The sequence below is a fragment of the Ambystoma mexicanum genome, chromosome 2p (assembly GCF_040938575.1).
Source record: "Ambystoma mexicanum isolate Mex_15411 chromosome 2p, UKY_AmexF1_1, whole genome shotgun sequence".
NCBI lineage: Eukaryota > Metazoa > Chordata > Amphibia > Caudata > Ambystomatidae > Ambystoma > Ambystoma mexicanum.
The window spans coordinates 612,415,357-612,427,623 of NC_090923.1; positions in this window are offsets into that span (position 1 = coordinate 612,415,357).

Genomic DNA, 12,267 nt, shown 5'->3' on the forward strand with positions numbered 1-12,267 from the left:
AGACAAAAGACATTAACCCAACCACAAATAATTACCTCACATCAGGAGCAAATGTAAGATCTAATAGAGAAAACAACACACAAGAGGGACTATTGATAGATCTTACAACCAACACACCAGGGGAAAAATTGATTCTCAATAAACCTGCTAAAGAGCTCCTTCCCACCACAGACAGTCATGTCAATAAAGGTGGTGGAAAACAAAGACAAATGTATAGAATGTTTGAATCAAATCAACATCCCCCCATTGTGAAAACGAAAACCGAGATGTCAAAAATCAAACCAAAAAACAACAAAGAGGAACCAGAGCATTCCGCAGAAATCTCACACAAGCTCTAAATACAACCAAAAAAGGGGAACAGGACACACTGAGGAAACAACCAAAAGTGGGCAACCAACCGGAAAATGAGACCCAACTCAAAGAGATACAAGACGGAACAAGGGACTCTGGAGTTCAAGTCGCCCAGGCATCCGACCGAGCACAGGAGGATGTTCAAGGTAATATCGAATCCTTCTTGAACCTATCAACATATTCGATAGAAGGACAGCCTGATATGGAAAAAGAACACTCAAAAATGCAAGAACAAGAAGATGAGCCCGCAAATGTATCCTCAATAATAATTTTGGACCGATACGAAGAGCTTGATGACCAACAATATGAAGAGATCTCGGGCATGGAGATACGATTTTATAACAACGACACGTCAATGGACCAAAAAGAGGACCAGGAGAAGCAGGAAGAAAAGAGTAATGATATTACTACTAAAACTCCTAACCAAGACACATCTCTAAAGCTACCAACATTTTTAGATCCACACCAAAAGAATAAAAGAAATAGATTGAAACTCAAAAGAGTAACGAACCGAGATGGAAACTGATATTAAATATAACTAATACATTGAGACTCATACAAGCTACACCCAAATTGAGAAGAGTGACGACTAAAGACCTCAAACTCATAGAATTAATTGATACGGAGTGCTTGGATAAAGTCTGGATTGATTGTTACACATATAGCACACTGAGACTCATCGAATCATGCTCAAAAGAGCTTTGCTTGCTCGGATTTGAACTAACCATCGTAGACACTGAAAATATAAACAAATTAATTATATCTCATACTCAGAGATTAGCAGTTGTGAGAGCATCAGCACCTGTGAATCCCAACAATAGCAACAACGCATGAACCAGAAAAATTTAGAAGTCTTCTACCAGCAAACTCACCATGATTCTGAAGCATCAAGATCAACATTCTGGAGAGATACCAGATCTACTTGAATAGAAGTGAAGGCAGCACCCCCGTAAATCAATAACCACAAGATAATGCCTCTATTCAAACGATGTGGATCTGCTCTTAGAATACCCGGGGCCTTTTCAAGAGACCTGGATATCAGCTCCGCTAACATGCGAAGGATATACGACCAACATGAATCCTGTAATTACAAACCAGAAAGGTCGACCCTCGGCAGGTCTGCTAACGTTGATTAAACACGACTCTCCATTTGAAACAATTGAGTCAAGCAGCATAGACCATTGGGCACTGAATACGATCCTCGTACAGCATCAGACAACAAGGAATTTCCACAATAAAGACTCCCAAAAAACAAACAAACACTACTTAAGTATCCTGAATATATATTGGAACCCAAGGAAGACCAAGGACGAAAAAGTCATAGACTCCCTACTCATGGCTATCGACAAAACCGCAATGAGTTATTCAAATGTGGAATTTATTATATGCAGAGATTTTAATTTCTACCTTTATACCCAGGCTAGTCACCCAATAGAAGAACACAGGATGGAACATCGAGCGCGATGATGGTCAGCGGAAATGCTTGATAGGAAATTTGAACGAATGGATGCATTTGCTCATGATACTTATACCCCTCTTCCTGCTTGGACGAGGGGAAAGAATGAATCCATTATCAATTATACATATCGCTCCAAAGGAATAATTGGAAACAACAAGGATTCTATTAATACCTATTCACAGCACCGTGACCATCTCATCCTGACAAGCTCATGGCATATTAAAGGCAACCCCATCCCCAGATCATGGAAACTGGCAACCCTAGTACCAATCTTCAAACAGGGTAGTACCAAAGAACCATTCAACTACCACTCTTTGGCCTTGCTTGACCCCCTAGGGAAAGTCTTTGCAAACGTTCTGGTGAAAAAACTCAACAAATGGTATAAGCAAGCCAAACGGCAAGCAGTACGGCAAACAGGGTTTACCAAACATGTTGGAACCAATGTTAACCTTATAATCATGAAAATGCTCAAACATGAAGCGGCTAATTCAAAAACACAGATATATACTGCCTTTATAGACTTGTATCTTGCAACATAAACCGGAAGAGATTATTGGAGAAATTAGAGCAATGGGGCTGTCCTGACGAAAACCTTGAACCAATAAAACTACTATACTCAAACACCAAGGTTCAAGTCAAGATGATATCTGATGGTCTGGTTACTCAACCTATATCAACTTGGAACGGTCTCAAACAAAGATGCCCACTAGCCGCAGCCCTATACAACCTCTATACCTCGGATTTCGAAACAAGCATTTACACACCGCAAATTAACCCTCCAAAACTCAATGCTACCACTATCTCACCTTTAATGTATGCAGATGACATTATCATAATGTCAAAAATGCCAATGGGCCTTCAAATCGCTTTGAATAGAATGCAAGACTATACGGACAGAAATGAACTGGTAGTTAATGTCAACAAAGCTAAAATCATAACCCTTACAACGACAAGGAAAATACAATATGTCTTCTATCTCAAGAAGGAAAAACTCGAGAACGTCTGCATTTATAAATACATGGTTATCTGGGTCAATCAATCAGAAACTGATCAGAGTTGGGCAGTACATGTATAATCTAAAGCCCAATCATTGGCAAGGCAAGTTGCAATTATGTATCAAAAATACGGCAAATTCTCTGTAAGACCTGCAGTTCTTTCAATAGACAAAAGGTAACTGCAATACTGTCTTATGGTGGAGAAACCCTAATAAATATATATTAAACTATTTTGGAGAAAATGGAGGCTATATATTGGTGGAAAGTATTAGCACTTCCCCAACCAAACCCCATGTGCAGTATAAAATATGAGCTAGGACTGCAGTCCCTGCATTCCATTGTGATGTGAAAAACCTTGAATCTATTCAGTAAGATTAATAATGGAGATTTGATTCCTACACTCGACATTCTGAGAACTACGAATCTATTTGCCAATGACAAGGTCTTGAACAGATGGAAAGAGGCCGCAATGAAGATCTGCACTGAACACGAGATAACACTGGACATGCTATTAAAAAGGCCACAGGTTGCAAAAAAACATATAGCAAGAAATGACTGGATTGAAACGCAAAAGAGGAAGAACCTCAACAAGTTAACATTAAAATGTGATGGCGAAGCACGGGCACCAAACGTACTCCCGCACTATTTTAGCCTATTTCCTGACTGACACATCAGAGACACGTTCTTAGGGCTCAGATTGAATTTACTGCATACTAGGGAAATCCTGGAGAAAAGATGCCCCAACAAGGGCATCACTAAAGTGTGCAGATTCTGCCAAACAGAAGAAACTACTGAATCAATCAAACATATTGTCATCGAATGCGAAGCATTGAACAACGAACGACTTGCCTTCAGCCAAAAGTATTCCAGTGCCCCGACAGAACTAGAAAAATCTGAGCGTTGGTCAGAGATATTGATTGGAAACAACAGTCGCATGGTTACAACCATTGTGCACTTCTGGACAACCATATCTGCTGATGGATATGTGGCTGAAGGATGATCTACCTTAAGTCTGATGGAAATATAGCTAATCTACATGCAATTAGATTGTTTGTGTGATAATAATAAAGTAGATATTTGTATACAACCTTGATGGGACACTCCTTTTATCATTGGATATTAATTGTATTTTCGCTGCTAATAACCAACGATAGGAGTCCGGTGCAGAGTCCAGTCTGCCCCAGTCTCTGTTGTTTTGGTCACTGTGAGAGGAGCTGCACTACGTTTCCCAGTCCTGTCTCTACTTCGATTGACTTTTCCTTTAAAATCTTATTTGGCACGCGGAGCGTGGCGCGGTCTGCCCCAGTCTGCCTCTGTGTCTGCCTGAGCCTGATTGCTCGAGCGTCGGTGTGTCCAGGCCGCTGCTCGCATAGATGACTTTGTCAGTTGAAGGCCCTCAGACGCAAAAAAAAAACACAAGCGATGAAAGCCTCAGCTGGGAAAAAGGTAAGCAAAACTACAAGTCGAACTCTGCTTGCTTCTCACACCTTACCTGCTGTATCTGCCCCATTTGATCGGTCTTCCAATCTTCAATCATTCCATCCACGCCATGAGGTGCTGAGCTGCGAACGCATAAGCAAAGGTAATTTAGATCCCTGCTCTCCTGACCACGGGCCGAGTTCAACAATAGACTCGGCAGTAAATCGTCTAGTCAATCAAATTCACCAAGGCAAATTCAGGGAATCCACTCCAATACGGTCCCAAGAGAATCAAGTCGTCTCTGAAGAGGAAGTTTTGGATCAATCAGCATCTGCTGTGCATCATCTTCTCCCGGGGAAATCTCTGTCACTCCAGTCGAACAGAAATTTAAATAAAGGGCCTGCCGTGCAGTCTGTCAGTCTGCCAGAGTCTGCAGAGTTATTGCATGCAACAAGCGGTGCGGCAATGCAATGGTCTCCAAAAGAGCTCGGTGAACCCTTAATCAACCCGGAACCTGAGGCGACGTCTTCAAATTCTACCAAACCTCTGCTCTCTGACAAGGTTTCTCTTCCTTATGTGGTGAGTGATGACAAACTATTATTCCTGCCAAACAAGGAGGTTGAACAATATACTTCAAACAATGCAGCCACACGGGATCTGATTTTGCTACCTGCCCAGCTGAAGTCAGCTGCAGCTGACATACCTAAAAGCACAAGCCATGGCTCACAATTCTCAAGGCCTGTGTCTAACTTTCCAATCAGCATTCCATCTTGTCTTCCGTTATTAATGACAGTAGAGCCAGCATCAGGCTGTGTTCAACCTCTACTGCAAAAAGAACATTTATTTGAAAAAATTCACAAGACTTCACTGCAATCGGTGGGGCCGACTTCTAAGATCAGAGGGGGCAAACCAACGTCGAAACAAACGCCCGATCCCTCAGACCAAGGAAATCGCAGCAGCTATGCCTGCCAGGCGCCTGCAGAACCAGGAGCACGTGCCAGAGCATCACCTAGATGTCCCTTAGACTCGCCCTTGCCATCGGTAGTACAAAAACTACCCGATATGGAATCGAGTTCCATCACAAGGGCCAGACGTCTACAACGCATTGTCCAATTCTCAATATCTCCCAAGAGATAAAAAAAAAGGTCAAAGGGTGCCTTTACTCAAGCCTATTAACTTTAGTGAAAATACAAAATTGGATGACTCCCCTAGTATCGGTAAATCCAAATCCTTTTGTACAGAGTACGATAATCCAAATTTCTACGATGAACTCTAACAACTACAGTCATCTACTTATAATAAATGGTTACTGGAACCCGGTAATGATTTAAACTGTGCATTTCATAGATACTGTAACAAATCTAATCGACAATGCTTTCCTAAATTACCATAACCTATCAGTGATCATATGTGGTTATCTGAACTGCAGCTGGTTTCGATTTAACCACCAAACGCTCAAAAATGTCCAGCTACTTGAAGCCGAAGTAGCCAGACGAGGAAAACTCTGGTCACAAGCCCTTGCCTCACAAAACTGCCAGATGGTCAACGGTAATACCAAAGGTGACCAACCTTGCAAGACAACCTGGAACGACTCCAACGCAGAAACACCTCAGACTGCATCTGGGTTTCCTGAAATATATTTGAAAGGGTGGAGTCCCTAGAGGTAGTTCTGAATGACTCTAGCGATCACAACATGCTGTGTCTTTCCTTGGATCACGAAGTTCATTTGCAGTCAGATAAATATGAAATACCACTGACAATAAATGCAGCAGGAAATCAGCTAAGAACTAACGGCCCACAAATTCAGAAACTAACCATGCGTCTCTCCGACTCAAACAAAGTCGAATATACGCCAATGTTGGCCGAGTATATGCAGAAATCTACTAACTTAAGTATACTCAGGCATACTTCAAAACATCTCTTCAGCAATGAAATTGCCCAGGCGAAAAAGCTACTGAGGAAGATCTACGCATGATAAGGAAGTCACAATGTCATCAAGAGCTCATACAAAGGAAAATTAAAGAACGTTGCGAGACCTATAGAAATTGGCTCAAATCCCACTCTGTGAAAATCGAACAAAACAGAGCTGAAATCATGTTAAAATGAATCATCACAAAAAACTCGAGAGAAATATGGGCACTCTTAAATAAAGGAAACACAAAAACAATTCCAAATATATCAAATGGAATACCAAGTTCAAAGTGCGTCAAGTACTTTACAAAGATATAGGAACTAGACTTACTAGAAACTTTTCCAAACTCCAGTAAAGCCTGGGATATAACGCCTTCCAGTGAAGACCTAGAACTTGCAATTCAAAGGTTAAAGAACTCGAGAGCAGCTGGCCCAGATCAAATTTCCAACATCATGCTAAAAAAACACAAACATCACTGGGCCAAATTCATGGAATGTTTGTTTCAGCAAACCTCAAGTTCAATGGAAATGCCTGACTCATGGGCAAAGGCAATATTGGTACTGGTCTACAAGAAGGGCAGTAGAGACGATCCATCTAATTATCGCCCTATTGCCCTTCTGGATACCATGGGAAAAATATTCAGATCATTCCTTCGATTGAAGTTGACAGCATGGTCATCAAAGGAAAAGCAAACAGATTGCCGACAAACAGGCTTCATGGCACAAGTAGGTGTTGATGTAAATCTCACAATATTAACCATACTCAAACTTGATGCCCTAAAATTGAAGAAAAAAGTATTTTTCACATTCGTCAACCTTAGACAAGCATTCAACGCAATAAATCGGGAAAAACTCTGGTCTAAACTCCGAAGATGGCACTGTCCGGCACAGATTCTTGATCCACTTATAGCATTACATACCAACACCACAGTCCAAGTAAGAGTGAATTTGCAAGGCGTCTTGACCGATCCAATCCCAACGTATAAAGGAGTAAAGCAAGGGTGCCAATTAGAAGATGAACTTTTCAAATTATTCATCTCAGACTTACCGAAGTGGTCGGAGTCTGTACACTGCTTCTCTCCAAAGATAAACGGAACACCAATCAAATGCCTTGTGTATGCAGATGACATTGTGCTGATCGACCTAACCCAGATAGGTCTTCAACATCTACTACTCAGTTTAAATGAGTACCTAAAAGCCAATGACTTCCACTTAAACACAAGAAAAACGAAGATCATGTGCATTGAAAAAGTTTATCGAGGAAAGACAAAAACTTCAGATGGTCAATTGAAAAAGCACCTTTAAGCATTGTGAAATCTGTACGATACTTAGGAATAAAGGTCAATGACTAGGTCTGTGAATCTGCTTGAACAAACGACCTAATCGAAAGAACAAATAAACTAGGTCTACAACGAGCCAAAATTAATAAGGATTACGGGAAATTCTCATTAACTCCAATAATAACGTTTTACTTGCCGAAGTTCATACCCACAATAACTTTTGGTGGAGAAACAGGATGGAATCTCGACCATCGCCACTGGCAGAAACTCAAAGCCACGTTTTGGAGACGAGCTTTGAGGCTCCCCAAATACATCTCAATGGTAGCATTGAGATATGAACTAACTTTGAATTCACTCTATATGACGATAATATGGAAATCTTTATCGTCACTGAGGAAAATGCTACTTGGTGCTCAAATTCCAGCATACAAAATTTTCACCTGTGGAAATGTACAAACACATTCGAGTTTACTTTGCTTGTGGAAGTCAAAAATAAAAAAATCATGGAAGCCGCAAACATTTCCGTCGATGAGCTGCTTGATCGACCTCAGCATGCAACAACAAAAAACTTGAAACCTGGGACTGGATTTACACACATGACCATCGAGTGACTCTTAAATCCACCCTACCTGGTTCTCTGAGCATGTTGGAACTACATTCTCAACCAAAGTACCTAACTATGTGTCCTTCACGTCATCACAGGAACCAATTTCTGAAATTTAGACTGAACGCACTGAACAACAGAGAAATGCAATGGTTGCGGCGATCCAAAGAAACAGTCTCTGACAAATGCAGGTTTTGCAATACAGGCGAAGTTGAGTCGTTAAAACATCTTATAACAGCATGTTCTCAGCTCATCACTATACGAGAGGTACACCTACGTACCTTCAAACCTATATGCTACGACGCCGAAGAATGGTGGGAAACCGTTTCAGCTGGGAAAAACATCATGTTAACATGCAGCATAATCAACTTCCTCGATCCTATACTGACTACTGACTAAATCGAAATCATTAATACAAGAATTGGACTACATCTGGAAAATTAGAAGGAACATCAATGATAAGCAGCAGGGAGTTGTGCATCTTCATTTAACTCAAAGTGGAGCAGAAAAGTGACATTTTTTTTGTGATACCTCAACGTAACAAAAGTTTGATACATGTATTGAAATGAAGTTTTACAATAAAAAAATAAAAAATAAAATAACCAACGATCAACGACCATTAGACGAGATAAGCCTGCCGTTCTGTCCACTTTTCCAAAATTGGAAAAGGAGGTTTATAATTTTAATTTTATGCCTGTTTAATCTAATCTGTTCAGATCCATTCTGGTGTATTAGGGGTGTGAGGCTGATGGATGGTTTAGAAACCGATATTAACCCCTGGACTACTGGTACCCCGGAAATTTGATTTGTCACATTGGTAGTGTGAGTCTTGCAGTGGACCAATTTTTAATAAAAGCCTTCCCAGTGCATGCTAAATAGTATATCTTTCTATCGGTGCCACAGGTTAGGGACACTGCTGGATGAAGATTATTTTCCCACAAAAGATTTGGTGATTGAGACAATTTTGAATCCCTGCAGAATCGTGTGATAAAATTAATTTCTGCACATGTTCACAATGTGCCAGTCAATGAAACTCGTTTCAAATTAAACCATATGTGAGGCCTGTTCGGCTGCTTCTCTAGAATCTACAGTTACATGTGTTATGTTGTATGTCGTGCTACGCTAAGAAGTATTTGCATGACATGCCTCTTGCCTGTGCACAGCTTTGTTATCTTTAAAGAAGTTGGATTAAATGGCTCTTACAACTCTGGGCGCTACACTTCTAAATAGAAGTGCCCAATGCACTTGAAAAAAGAAAACTGATGCTTTAGTGCACAGCCTTAATACATAAAGTGCCTGATTCATGGAAGCTGTGCAAAGTGACTTTTCACTGGTGCAAAGTGACTTTGCACTGCAAAAATACACTTTACACTGCTACATGAATCAAGGTATTTGTTGGCAGTGCAAAGTCACTTTGCACCAGTGAAAAGTCACTTTGCACCGTGCAAATAATTCCATGAATTGGGCTAAAAGTGTTTTTTTCTACAGATAGATTACTAATGATTTCACGCTTTTGTTTCATATCAATCTACATTCCAACATGACGGAGAAATTTTGTGGCCAGAAATTAGTGGGACATAAATTGTCTGAAAGTGTTTTTCCAATAAATGAAAAATACATAAATAAATTTAAATCTTAGAATTGTATCAATCCGTTTCACATTAACTTTCTCATTTAATTTGATGTGTCTTTATGTGAGTATACGACTTCCCTCCAGAGAGAGGTATAGGATAAAATGAGAGTCTGTTGGCACTCCCCACCTCACCCCAGCACAATCTTGCCCATGGAGGCTCCAAAATAGTGAATGGGGGTGAATGCCGATCTCTTCGGAGCAGATGGAAGACTGAGCTTCAAAAGCTGTTGGCAATCCTTCCATGCGGGTTCTACAGTGGGAATGGAAAGGAACTGTTGTAGCCTCAAAGGCCATAATCCCACAGAAAGGCCACAAATCAACGTGAAAACAGCGTGCCCCCCTCCATGACCATTTGAGATGTCCAGGTAATTTAAGTTCTAATGAGCAGCAGTGACAATCAACTCTGCTTCCACCCTTAAAGATGTCAGAGAGGGCCATGGACTGAATGGACATGAAGGTGGACTGAATGGACATGAAGAATGAGCTACCCCTCCTCCCCCCGAGATGATCTCTGGGGAAGTTCAGGAAAGAAAGATATCAAGAGGCAACTGATTGAATGGGCACGCAGTACATCCTCGCCACCACAGATGTCAGAGAGGCCAAGGATTTTAGGGAGAGCGGGCAGGATTCGAACATACATGCGCACCAGAGGCTTTCCTTGGCACCAGACCCACCAGAGTAGGCTCTCTGCTCAATGCGCTCTGCATGGCACATGCTGGCGGACGTGCACACTGGAGGCGTCACCTGTGCGCCGTCTCTTCTGCTGACATCGGCACTCTTCACTTCCAGCTGTTGCCTTTCGCTCTGGCACTCGTCGTGCGCATGGCATTGTCAATTAAAACGTTATAAAAGCGAGCAGCGGGCGCCTGGAGACACAGTCGCCATGTAAGAGGGAGAAGAGCGCTGCGAGCCTCTTAATTAAGCTGCAACGGCGAGATAAACCGCTGCTCGCCCAACGCCAGGCGAGGAGCGGGCTCCGAACAATGCCGCGGGCTGCGCACCTGATTAAAGGCGGGCGGCCAGGCCCCGCTCGCAGGAAGCAATCACCAGAAAGCGTCTTGTAGGATCTGCTTTCTCCAGTGTTTTCATTCTCTCTTTATCATCTTCCTGGCTCCCAATTTCCTGGCCGCCTCTGATCCATGACACGTTGCTGCTTCCTCGCTTCCTGTGCTGCGTGCGTGGGCGTCTGCACATTCCCCTTTTAGAGTCTATCTAAACTCAAGACAGGGCCTTGGGAGGGGGATGATAAATTAGTTATTTGTGGCCATTGAACACGGGGGCTGCTGTGATTTAATAGGGGTTGGGGGCGAGTGACTTGGGTGGAACTAGTCGAGATAAAGGAGCCGAGATCTCATGGCTGAGGTTCGAGAACACAACACAGGAAGAAAAATAAAAGTGTTGGCCATTCCCAAAAACATCAATATTAGCTGTTTTTAGTCAGGTACGAAATCCCAAGAACACACTTGGCAGGTCCCATATCACTTCTCTGCCTGCCAAAGAGACTCCTTGAAAGTTTTCGCCATTCGAATATGTAACCCCTCACATCAATCAATGAATTCATCAGATCTCAGCTAAATACACCATGCTAGGACCATTGATCGGTTGACCACCATGTAATTAGCATCCCATTGCCTAACGTTACTGTGATGAATTGACTTCTGCCCTGCAGGAGTACCCGGACAAGAAGAGGCTAAAGCACCTACTCAGCCCTCACACATCTACAAACCAAGAGTCAGCACAATCATAAAGGCAAAACAGGCAGAGTCAAGAGATAAACCTCCTTTGCCTTTTGTGGTAACGTGGGCCGAGGGAAGCCTATACTCTCAAGAAGGGTGCAATTGTGGTTCCGTAGCAACCCAAACAGCAAAGTACATCAGTTAAAAATAAATGAATATCTAATTAAGGTTCTATTAAAAAAATACATACTCCCTGAGGAAGGAACACAGAATAAACAAAGATTACAAGATGCATCACTCGGAGTAATGAATGAATCGATGGTGTAAGGCAGGTAATAACCACAGTGGGCCTCATTACAAGCATGCTGGTCCGGAAACAACGGTGCTGGTTACCAGCACCATTGTTTCCTGACCGGCATACTACAGTTCTGCCTGCCAGAGCCGCTGTGCCCAACAGGTCGAACCCTGCCGGGCACAGCGGCCACCGTAGGCAGACCATCACGGAAGCACCGTTAATAACGGTCCCCACTCCTTAATGGGAATTGGAAATCACAATTTATCAGCACCTGACTTTACGGACCGCCGGTCTTGCAATCCCCCGTTGTTAACGGGAAGCCAGGCGCCGGTAAATCATTACGGGCCCGGCGGCAACCTGCCAGTATCACCGGCAAGGTTACCGCCGGACCCGTAATGAGGCCCAATATTCTTTAAAAGGATATCTTCTTGAACAGAAATTTCCTCTACGAATGTTGACAATTTGCCAGTGAGTGAAACTCATTTTAAAGGAAAACAGATGTGAGACCTGTTTGACTGCTTCTCCAGATTCTAAAGTTAAATGTGTTATGTTCTGTGTCTTGCTATGTTACATGGTATTTGTTTGACACATCTCTTCCATTTAATGATAATGATAATGATGTGTTATTTATATAGCGCCTTAAT